Source organism: Podarcis melisellensis (genome assembly GCF_964234715.1).
Source record: "Podarcis melisellensis genome assembly, chromosome: 9".
In the NCBI taxonomy this organism is placed as follows: Eukaryota; Metazoa; Chordata; class Lepidosauria; order Squamata; family Lacertidae; genus Podarcis; species Podarcis melisellensis.
Window position 1 is genome coordinate 34,530,796 of NC_138541.1, and position 12,857 is coordinate 34,543,652.

Here is a 12,857-nt window from a genome sequence, read left to right on the forward strand (position 1 = left end):
ATGTAAAGGTAAAGGTACCCCTGCCTGTCAGGGCCAGTCGTGACCGACTCTAGGGTTGCATGCTCATCTCGCTCAAGAGGCTGGGAGCCGGCGTTGTCCAAAGACACTTCCAGGTCACATGGGCCAGCGTGACGAAGCAGCATCTGGCGAGCCAGCACCAGCGCCGCACACGGAAACACTGTTTACCTTCCCACTATAAAGCAGTCCCTGTTTATCTACTTGCACTTAGGGGTGCTTTCGAACTGCTAGGTGGACAGGAGCTGGGACCGAACGACGGGAGCTCACCCCATCGCGGGGATTCGAGCCGCCGACCTTCTGATCAGCAAGTCCTGGGCTCTGTGGTTTAACCCACAGCACCACCAGCGTCCCTAAGAGGCAATATGTAGTCATCTTCAAATATCTAAAGGGCCCTCACATCCGGGATGGAGCAAATTTATTTTCTGTTGTTCCAAATGGTAGGACCTGAAACAGCAGGTTCAAAGTACAAGAAAAGGGATTTCTGATGAGCGTTAGGAATAATTTCCAGGCAGTATGTTTAGTTTGATAGTGAAGAAGACAAACCTTAGAAGGTGTTAGACTCTCCTTCTTTATAGGTTTTTAAAGCTGGGTGGACATGTATCAGGGATGGTGAAGTAGTAGAGAACTTGCATTGGCAAAGAATTGGACTAGATTATGAGGTCTTAACCTAACTTTATGATTCTTTGTCACTGCAAAGCACATAGCATGTGATGGGGAAAGCTAGAGGAGAGCAAACTAACAGCCATGAACAGACCACAGGCTGTTATACAACAATAGGCTTCAACATTTCGAAACAAAATCTTTTATAACAGAACAATTGTAGTTTGTTGGTTTCAATCAATAAATGACTCAAATGGGAAATGGTTTATCCAGTGACCTATTATTTCCTTCCTACCCCAGCAGACGTGACATCTTGGCCTCAGGGCCATTTGCAAACTAAAAGTCACGTTTAGAGAAACATCTATTTACTTGTGGGGGTTACTTAATCACCCCCCTTCATTTCCATTAGAAGCAGCAACAGCATTTGACACCCACACGGACCCTTCTCAGCACAGCAGTATAGATCACACCACAGAAATACAGGAAGGACAAATTATCCCTGATAGCATTGTGTCTCTGTTGACCAGCTCAAGGCTTAAAGGCAACTGGCAATTAGATTAAAAGCTACAGATCTCTTAACGGCAGAGGGGAACGTCTGCATTTATTTTTAATAGAAAGCAACAAAGGCAACAAGTATTGCAGGTATACATCAACACTGAATTGACATATAGGGCTTCTTCTTCTTTTTCAGCCGATGAATGCTTTGTAGGAACTGCTATATATATTTTGGGGTTAAGCTGGAGTTGTAGCCTAGGTTGTCAGCTGCTTGTAGAAATTAAAGAAACTAACATCTACAGAGAAAGTTGAAAAAAGTTATGAGCAGCTTCATGAGGCAGATTGCTACACACACACACACACACCATGTGCGGGGTGCAATATATGATGCGTGTTGCCCACGTGCGGATAAAGCTGGCAGATGGTGAAGTTGTAAACCTAACCTACAACAATTGACTTATAAGAGAAATCTAGTGACTAATTTTAATGGGGGAGGGAGAGAAGAGCTATTTCAGCGTAAGTGTCTTTGTTTCCCCTGCCCCAGGAATGTTTAAGTTGCTATGTCAAAATATTGATGATGAAATTGTAGAGCCAAAATCAAATACCCTTTTGATGAATTGTGTACACTAGATAACAAGAAAATATTCCTTCTCCCCACACACAAACATACACACACGCAGCAAAGACAACTCTCCTTTCCTCTGTCTTTGTATCTCACTCTCTCACTCCCTCAGCTGTGTGATGCTTAGGACTGGGAGATCCACTTCCGCACAAAATGTCCCAGATCCTAGAATCTATAGTCTGGAGCTTGGTCCTGTTCAGGTGCTTTGACCTTTTCCTAAGAGCTTTGAAGGTCCAAAATACCCAGCTCTAGAGAGAGGTCAGATCTCTCTCCCCTGCCCCTTCCCACACTTTCTCAGTTGAGGTAGAGAGGAGGGGAAATGGTAGCTCAATAGAGCTTATGAAAGCAAAGTGCTCTACCTACGTTCCCGACTCCCTGCAATGTAGGCCTCTACACATAGTTTGAGCCTCTATGGTAGATAGGAACTCTTATCTAGCCAGAATCATTATTAATTTTTTAGGTTTTTCCATCTTTAATTGAACAGTGGTATAAAGCAGCTAATACTATGGTGTATTTAGGTTAGCTTTTCTATGTCAAAATGTGTGATATGAAAAGTTAATTGCATACTGCTCTTCTTGTTCATGCAAATCCTATTTTATCTATTCTCCCCACAGAAAATCAGTATGGTAGTAATTTCTCCCCCCCCCTGAACATATCACAAACTAAGCACATTTCTATTAGCATAAGGCATTCGGGGGGGGCATGCTTTTCTATGTATGAAGAGTATGCAAAAGTCCACAATCTGTCACATAGTCCATTCGTTCACAGAGCATTGCCCTTATAGTTATAATAGACTTTCTATTTTTAAAATGGGTAATGGTGCAGGGAATGGATATCTGAATCTTGAAATGATCTCTTGGGCTAGTAATCTCTTTGAAAAATCCAGCATAAAGTAAGTGAAGCCAGCAACCTCTTGCCTGGGTTTCTTCCCCGCCCCCCTTCTCTCTTCTCTCTATTTGCCCCCTATTTTAAAAGCTAAGAGCAAAGGGGCATTTACAGAATGTTTTATTTAGTATTATTTGCTAGGAAGCCTAAATGAAAAGTCTGCTAACAATGTAAGTCTTGTTTGATTTTATTTATTACACTGTACATTGGCTTCTTCTTTCCCAGTGCTTAAATTCAACACTTGCACCAGCTCTTTACCTAGTGGCACCTAAACTGTTGTGCGAGGAGCAGAGACATTTCAGTGTTTTACTGGAAGCTAATAATTACACACACAATGTGGAAGATTCATGGCAAAACTGAGACTGATACAATATAAAATAAGTGAACACTTAGTATTTTTCCAGTGTAGCACACAAGAAGACTGGCTTGACTGAGCACAGTCTTGGTGGGTCTGCCTTTGAAAAGCAGCTGGTGCTAAATGCAAGTGACCACAGTGATTTCTAGAATCTGCTTTTCAAAGCAGGACACACCAGTTTTCTGCCATTGACATCAGCCTCCAAGTTCCAATTAGTTTCCAACACAATTCAGTGTGGTGTTAATTGCACCCCAAGCCGTAACTGATTTGAGGATATTTGAGGTACCTTCCACACAATCCGGATCACCTACTGCATTTCTCACTGAAGGCTTTGGTTTGTTTTAAACTGCTTTTTTGTATTAATATGCATAACCATTTGAACCATGGCATGTGCAGGTACCTCGCTGTGTGTGTGTGTGTGTGTGTGTGTGTGTGTGTGTGTGTGCGTGCATGTGCGCGCACGCGCGTGTGAAGTCAAGTCTCTATTTATCCTGCATCCTACAAGACATTTCAACTTGTAGATACATCAAGACATCACAACAGGTAAGCTAGACTGAGAGAGAATAATTTGGCCAAAACTAACTAGTGAGTTTTAAAGCTACAAGAAAGTCATAGCCTGATATTCTAGTGACTGCAGCCCACTAAGAAAGCAGTTTAGTAGCTTGTCTGTAAATAGTCTCAGTTCAAGCATCTGATGGATTGGGCTACAGCCTACTTATTCTTTCAAATAAAATCTTCTCTAAAGATCATGATCTTGTCAGTGCAAAAGAATAAAAGGCTTCTTTCTGTTTATTTTATTTATAACATTGCTGATGCTTCTGCAAAGTAGACGACAGATGCGTTCAGGTGCTTCTAATTCTATCCATGGAGGGGGCGCAAGGCCACATGTGCCAGTCTAACCCCCAACCTTCTTACACTGAGTGGAAAGAACTGAAGTAACTGAAGTAAGATGTAAGTGTGTTCAGCTGAATGCGCTTACAGGCTCCCCTGTTCATGTAGGAATAATTAATATATGGTGTAAGTAAGGTAAAAAAAGGGAAAGGACCCCTGGACAGTTAAGTCCAGTCAAAGGCGACTATGGGGTTGTGGCACTCATCTCTCTTTCTGGCCGAGGCAGCTGGTGTTTGTCCACAGACAGCTTTCTGGGTCATGTGGCACACGATACCTGGAACTGTATAAGATTGGAGACAGTGGCAAAGCTGCATGCTCTGGCACCAGGGGCAGAGCGCAGGTGGGGCCGTGGCTACTGCGTGTCCCTGGGGGCATGACATGCATCCCAGAGGAATGGCATGTCACCCGTGGGGGTGTGGTTTGCTTCCTGGGGGCGTGGCATGCCACCCGCAGGCAGTGGCATGCTGCCTGCAGGGGCATGGCGCCCAGCACAGTAGGGGGGTGCACGGTGCGTGCCCGGGGGGCAGTCGTGATGGTACCCCCCCTCCCCGATGGTGACAGGGGTGGTGAACTCCCCCTGCCCCCCCTTTCCTCTGCCAGTGATCAGAGACACCTGGATTGCCATTAGTACTTGTGAAAAGGATCTTGGTAGATCACAAGCTTAACACAAGTCAACAGTGTTAAAGTTAACAGCAGTTTTTTTAAAAAAGCTAACGCTATTCTAGGCTGTATCAGCAGAAGTATAGTCTCCTGATCAAGGAAAGTAATAGTATCACTCTGTTCTGCCTTGGTCAGACCACAGCTGGAGTACTGTGTCTAGTTCTGGAGACAATTTAAGAAAGATATATACACGCTGGAATGTGTCCAGAGGAAGGCGACCAAAATGATCAAGGGTCTGGAAACCAAGGCTTGTGAGGAATGGTTGAGCTGGTGTCTAGCCTGATAAAGAGGAGGCTGAGAGGAGATATGATAGCTATCTTCTAATATCTAAAGGGCTGTCACGTGGAAGAAAGAACAAGCTTGATTTCTCCTGTTCCAGAAGCTAGGACCTGAGCCAATAGCTTCAAGTTACAAGAAAAGAGATTCCAACTAAACATCAGGATGAACTTTCTGACACTAAGAGCTGTTCAAGAGTGTAACAGACTCTCACGAGAGGTGGCAGACTCTCCTTCCTTGGTGGTTGGGTGGCCATCTGTCATGCGTGATCTAGTTGAGATTCCTGCATTGCAGAGGGTTGGACCAAATGGCCCTCAGGATGTCTTCCAACTCTACAGTTCCATTATTCTAACCAGTGGTGTGTTGTTATTTTATTCAGGAAGTGTTGCAGCATTATTCTCACAAATTTACTTGAGTATTTACTGCTTGTATAGGTTGGATTCAGAGAAATGTTATAGAAACCATCCTAATGATCTGCAAAATGTCCCATTTTGAGTGGGTACTGCCCTTTCTAGGAAATGTGGCAAAGCCATCTGTTCCTTTACGGAGTTTGTTTTCAGCCTTATTTTGTGATAAAGCAATAAACTGTACTAATCACAGAAACAGGCTGTTCAGTTGAAAAAGCAGAGGGTGCCAAAACCCGCAGAATTGTAGCCTTCCTATATATTGAAATTGGAAGCTTGGCCTCCAATTTTATGGGATAATGTTCTTGAATGTATCCATTTGGATCAAGTCCAGCTCCTATAGAAGGGATATGACAGATTGTGTCTGTCTGACAGCCAAGTCAAATTGTATTTTCAGTGTGAAATGACCAAAAACAAAACTGCATACATCTATGCACTTCCTAGAAGTGCCATATGGAGGTTTATATAAAGGCAATGCTGGTTGTAAGAGCTTCCTATAATAACTGGACATGGTCTGCATCACAAACAACTGGAGCCAGGAAATCTCAATCTGATGTTTCACTGCAGGGTAAGATGGCAAAGTCATGTCACCATTTCTCAAAATGAGATTCAGCTGAATTAGTAGACCCATTTAAAATATACCTATTTATGTTTCACACCATCATTTGTTGTTCATTGCTGCATTCTTTTGCAATCCAAGTGTATGGAATATTAAAAGTGGCTAGTCTAAAAGGAAATTGTTGTAACACAATAAATTACACAACAGATTACTAAACATTAAGTGAACAAATGTCATGCTTTTGGTAACCAACTTTCCTTAAATAAAATCAGGCTGTGTGTCTGTGCATTGCATTCCTGCTCCTCCAACACAGCATGAAGCAAATGGAATGGCTTCTATGAGAGAGAGAGAGAGAGAGAGAGAGAGAGAGAGAGAGAGAGAGAGAGAGAGGCATACTATCAAACACTAAGGCCTTGACAGAGTGGCTGCAGCAACCCAGTCAGATGGCCAGCATATAAATAATAAGATGATGATGATAATGATAATTATAGTCACACTAAAATATCCTTTGAGAATATACCTTTGCAGTATACACAATGTATACACTCTCCCTACCTATTTTCCCTCTCTTAATTTAAGACACCTTATACAGCCATACCTTGGTTTTCGAACAGCTTAGTTCTTGAATGTTTTAGCTCATGAACGCTGCAAACCCAGAAGTGACTGTTCTTGTTTATGAACTATTTTTGGAAGCCAAACATCCTATGAGGCTTCCAAGGCTTCCGATTGGCTGCAGGAGTTTCCTGCAGCCAATCAGAAGCTGTGCTTTGGTTTCCAAACATTTTGGAAGTCGAACAGACTTCCGGAACAGATTCCATTCAATTTCCAAGGTATGACTGTATCTCACTTTGTGTCCCACATTTCTGCTCCCCACCCCCCCAAAAGGTCAGTCATTCATAACTAAATGAAGTCTTAAGACTTCGTTCACTGATCAACACAAAAGCTGGTGAACAACCAACTTATCTCATAGACCTCATATTTCCCTCTCTTTTTAAATTGAGAACAAATACACACCTCCTAATGGGAAATTACTTATAGTTTGAGAAAAAAATGAACAGGTTCATATTGTTTTATTTGAAGAGTTTTACATCTTCCTTTGAAACTATAACCACCATTCACCACTGTGTGGTTGCACTCAGATACCATGTTAAACCATAGGTGGCTGTGTCAAGGGTTAGTCTAGACAAGCTTCAGTTGTGTAACTCCCTTTCCCTCGATTTCTGGTACAGCTGCAAGGAAGAATTTGGAAGCTTTCATTTCCATTTTTTATTAACAAGAACTTGTTGTGTTCTCAAAATCTAACATACTGTGATTACTCTAAGCTGTAGTTTGTTTGAAACAAGCCAACTGCAAGCCATGAGTAATGAAACTGACTGGTTTCAACAAACCATAGTTAAGTGTTCCGACATAACAATAAACTGTAGTTAATTGAAATTGAAAGAGAAAGCTTCTGATCTCCTTATGCTAATACCAGAAGAAGAGATGGGAGGGGAGGTGTGAATCAGAGACTTGCCTAAAGCTCATTCCTGACACAGTAAACCAGTATATACTAAAACATGAATATAGCCTAGGTCTGATTTTCCTGTCCACCTGAAGCCTTGCTTTTTTCCTAATTCTTCTGAAAGTTACATGAAAGTCTACATTCATTCAAATATAGAACTGTCTTGGTTACAGAGTTTGTGGTTCATCAGAAACAACCCACAGTGGACTCTTTGAATCAGAGTTTATTTCCTGTTTTATTTAAAATAAACCAGCATTATTTGTTTCCATTCAATTCAAACTGGATAAGTCCCTGAGGCAAAGGCGAATTACTTTCATCATACCAACGTCCAACTCATGCTACAAAAAATGCAATATTTCGGCAGAGTCTGTTCTCATGAGAAAATGCTGAAAGCTATATTTATCTCTAACTAATCCATTTTCTATCTCTGCTCTAAGACTGAGGAATTAAAGAAGGCTGCAGCTGCTGTCCTTATCACATTAATTACTGCAAATTGGCTGCAGTCTAAAAAAAAAGCTTGCAGAGAATAGAAGTGCAGCAGCTTCTGTCTCATCTATTTTATTGCTATTGAAATTTAAAACTCGCCTTTCTAAACAAAACACCCACTCAAGGCGGCTTACAATATCTTATAATATAACAACCCACTACACAATATAATCAAGCAATAAACAAACAGTGAGAAAACATGTTTCAAACCATCAGAAACAGAACAGAGAAACAGAGGGGAAAGTTTTTTTTAAAATGCTTGCTGAAAATGAAACAGTTTGAAATGCTGCCAATGAGAGTCCAAGTGAAGCCTTCCATGTTTTGATCAGTAATACTTGATTTCCAAAGTAGTGTGCCTAAAGGGTGCATACACATTCATTTTTTGCAGCCATAGTTGTCTGAAGGGTACAATATATACAAAATACATACATCACTCAATGGAGTCATGTTTGTAGAAATCACAATGTTTCCAGCTTCAAAGTTCTTGCAAAGTGCCCTCATTCATTTTCAAATGCCCAGGGTAAGGGTAAAGGTAAAGGACTCCTGGATGGTTAAGTCCAGTCAAAGGTGACTATGGGGTTGTGGTGCTCATCTTGCTTTCCGGCCAAGGGAGCCAGTGTTTGTCCACAGAGAGCTTTCCAGGTCATGTGGCTAAACAGCTTCTGGTGCAAAGGAACACCATGATGGAAACCAGAGCGCACGGAAATCCCATTTACCTTCCCGCCACAGAGGTACCTATTTATCTACTTGCACTGGCGTGCTTTCGAACTGCTAGGTTGGCAGGAGCTGGGACAGAGCAATGGGAACTCACCCTGTTGTGGGGATTTGAACTGCCAACCTTCTGATCGGCAAGCCCAAGAGGCTCAGTGGTTTAGACCACAGCGCCACCTGCATCCCATTACAGTGGTACCTCGCAAGACAAATGCCTCGTAAGACGAAAAACTCGCAAGACGAAAGAGTTTTTCGTTTTTTGAGTTGCTTCACAAGACGACTTTCCCTATGGGCTTGCTTCGCAAGACGGAAACGTCTTGCGAGTTTGTTTCCTTTTTCTTTTTCAATGCATTCCTATGGGAATCCGTGCTTCGCAAGACGAAAAATTCGCAAGATGAAAAAACTCGCAGAACGAATTAATTTCGTCTTGCGAGGTACCACTGTATACCCAGGGTATTTAACTCTGGGGCTAATAGGGCAGAAGGCAAAGAGACCAACAGCAAGTGGCGCTAGAGCCAAAGACAGGCAGAGCTCAACACTTCCTGTTTTGTCCGCTTCCTCCTTCCTGCTGTGTTCTACAAGGGCAACACTGACAAGGAAGAGGCAAAGGACAACCAGTGACACCTCTGGGACTGGTTACAGAAAAGCAGGCAGGTGGGCACTTGCTGAGGACAGACATGAGGCTGGTGGGGCAGTTGCCCTAATAGACCAGCCTCCATGAAAATTTCTGCTTGGGCCCAGAACTCCCCTTCTTATCTCTCCAAATGCACCCACACTGTCCTCAAATATGCTGTGGCAACTTGGGGCAAAACCCAGAACAGTTTTAGGGGGCCATGGGGGGTCCACTGCATAACAAAAATGCTTGCTTTGATGGAATGAGTTAGTTGGATACCGCCCATTGTAACCATCATAAGCAAGAAAGCAACAGTTGGCACCAGCAAAGGACAGCACTGAAAGTTATAAGGATTTTGCGACTCCCCTGGGTTTCAGACAGACGTCTCCCCTTGCCCTACCTGGAGATGCCAGGGACTGAACTTTGGGCTCTCGGCAAGCAAGACAGCCACTCTATCACTGGTTCTTGCCATCTGCTACCTGGCTTCCTAGACAGGTAAGAGTAAGCTCTCCCAGTTGTCCTATTTTTCTCTCTTCATTGCCATTAGGGAAATTGAAACCTTTTATTCTTTTGCTTGCATATGACATTATAACTAAGTTTTAAAAGCCTTCTCTTTAATTATATCAGAATGGTAAGACTTGATCCTGAGCATTCATTTACTAAATAAATAGTAGGTGCGCCTATTTCTTCACACCAGATGTGCTTTCTTTATCAAAAATGTTGTACCCTAAAAGTCTGATCCAGAGACTCCACCAAGTCTCAAAAAAATGGATCAATATAAAAAATGTGAAGATGTTAGCCTTGGGCTTCCATTTCATGTAACATTGGGATGATCTGTATGCTGTTCAGAGACAGAAGAGGTCATGCCTGGTGCCATTCGACATTGCTGGAGGATATGTGTCATATTGTCCTGACATTATTTCTGACAAATGTGACTCCTTGGGATAAAGAGTAGACACTACCAGTACTAATATAATAAAGTTGAATCCCACTATTTTCTTTGTTTCAGCTGTTTAAATGTACTGTTTTTGAAGAAGTTATTAAATCATACATCACCTCTGTACATTATGGTCTCTAGGATTATCTATTATTTCACTTGGTCTGTATGTCTAATGTCAGACCAATCAATTATTCCATAATGTTGGTAAAATAAATATGATTCTGCCGCAGTTTATTCTTCCAGAGTTTAATTCTGGGCAACAGTAGCAGGAAATCTCACAAAGATCTGCCATTTTGCCAATAAACAAAGGAGATGACATACTGACTGTTCCCCACCCCCTATACTGCCATTTATGCATAATCTGAATGTAGGATGGGACTGGTTGCATCTTGTACCATTTCAGGAATTTGCCTTCATCTTGGAGGGGAGGGAAGAAAGGAAGTAGAGAAGTAACATGCATATTTTCATTACTTAGTAACATAGGAGACAACAGAACACAGCTATGTTTCTTATTCCCTCCAGATGAAGAGGTAAAATGTGTTGACAGAACTCACAAATCTTATGAAATTTCAAATGAAGCCAGCTGCTATGAAAAGAGCATACAAATAATGAGCATAGCCACCTGAGGCAAACCTGGGCATCTCACCTTTAAGGAGGTGTGGCATTTGAGCTAGCATAACCTTTTGAACTACCCGGTAGTTGGCTTATACCTGTAAAATGGAGTCCCTCAAAGAAAAGTTAAAATGAGAGGCAGAGAGAGATAAAGTTAGCTACAGTGTTCTGCCTAGAAGCAAAATAATATGTTTGGACTGCAATCACCTTGTAAATGATAAAACTGGTTTTTATATATCTAATATTAAGAATTGTATTTGGCGTTTTATTCAAAGGCTATTTCATTGAGGTTGCAATTGATAAGCCTTCCATTGTTTTTATTACTGTCCTGTTGCTTTGGGACTTGTTACCAGGCCTAGTGATGTTCCTGATTACGTAAGCAAGCGTCCCCATGGAGGTGTGATATTTTAGTATATTGGTTCCAACTTTTCTATTATGGGCCCAGAGTTGTGACAGGCCCCACTGATGTTGCACTGTGGTTTAATTAGCAGATGGAATTAGCTAAACAACAACTGAGTCCCAATATGGGTAAAGGGGGGGTGTATGTTACAAACCACTAAAATGGCTATGAAGAGAAAGAAGACTGTGTGGAGATATGAACCCACCAAAACTAATTAAAGCAGTTAAAATGAGTAGTTGGGTCACTCGTGTGTAATTTTCACAATTACTTTCCTGCATAGCTGCAATGGAGGCTTAGTGTCCTGAACCCCTGGCCTACATGGCAGCAAGTCAGTTTGTCGAGTCCAAAGTCCAAGTCTTTCAGTGCAACTGTTGAACTATGAATCTGAATTCTCCATTTTTTTCTAATAGACCCTAGGAAATCTTCCTGCCTAGTTGCTAAAAATAAGCTGCTGTAGCAAACCTGGTTTATGAATGGAATTGCTTATCTAAATATAGCATCCTGTCCTCTAGAAAGCTAGGGCTCATTATCATACCAGTAGATAATATGGCAAAAGCAGTCTTCTCTCTGACCCTTATTTGCTCTGAGCTAAGGGACTGCTCAGGTGTCATCAAAGCGGAGAGAAATATCTATCAGCGTCAATCATTCCGAGACCTCCTCAACTTTCCCACTCAGGCATCTTAGCTCTAAACGGATTGGTCTTCTCCCTCTGGAGTCCAGATGGTATGATATATAGCAACTTTCTCAGCAAAGGCCTTAATTCTCCAGCTTAAGTCTCAATACATTCATGTGTTCTATTCTAAGGCCAGAATTGCAAAGCCAGAAACTAGGAAGCTATCATGGGACTAGTGTACAGTCTGGTTCCCATGGTCTGTCAAATTAAAGGTTTGGGTATTTCTGTAAGCTAGGGCAAAAGCTGTAAAGTGGAAGCTCGGGATCCTGCTGTACCCCTAGTCTGTTCGGTAATGAACTGAGGTACATGCAAGATGTACTTGATTTATCACCAAAAATATATATTGGAAAGGCAAGCTAACATAATGCTGCCTATCTGAAGTGGGAGAAATTCTCTGCTTTAACTTCACTCAGAAAAACAAAAAGAAAAGCAGGGATATGAGCAGGATTTACACATTATAGCAGTCTCTCCTGCTCTAGGCGGGAGCCTGTGGGAGATATGCTGCTTGGGTGGGAACCACTGGTATGCTGTAGGTCAGGCAGCTGAGAATCAGGACCACGGAGAGCTCCCCGCAGAGAGAACTTCTGGATCAGGTCAAAGAGCAGACTCACCTGGGAAAGAGCCATAATTTAGCGGTAAAGCCTCTGCCTTTGTTCAATGCCTGCCATCTCCAGGTAGGGCTGGGAGAGAACCCTGCCTGAAACCCTGAAGTCCTGCTGCCAGTCAGTGTAGATAATACTGTGCTAGTTCAGGGGAGAAGTCATCCAACTGCAAGGACACGAACATAGCTACCTCCTCCAAAACAAGAGATGGAGACCTCACTGTTTGCTGGGGCTTCTCCCCTTCCAAAACCTCTGCTGGGGTTACTGTTCAGGGGCCAAATCAGCTGTGTCCAAGGGGCAAAGTCAGAATCATTCCCCTTCTTTCTATAGCCACTTCTTTGCATAGCCACTCACATGAACATTTCTCAGATAAAGAGGGCCATAATCACATCTGACCCAGATGTACCCATGCTCACTGCCCTGTCTGGAAAAGATTCAACTCTACATGGGGGGTGCTCCTCTGCATGTTCAGTAATCCTACTTTTCTTGGGTTCCCAAGCATGTGGAGAAGACCTCCTCCAGAGTGCATCTCTGCATATGGGATTTTGAATCCC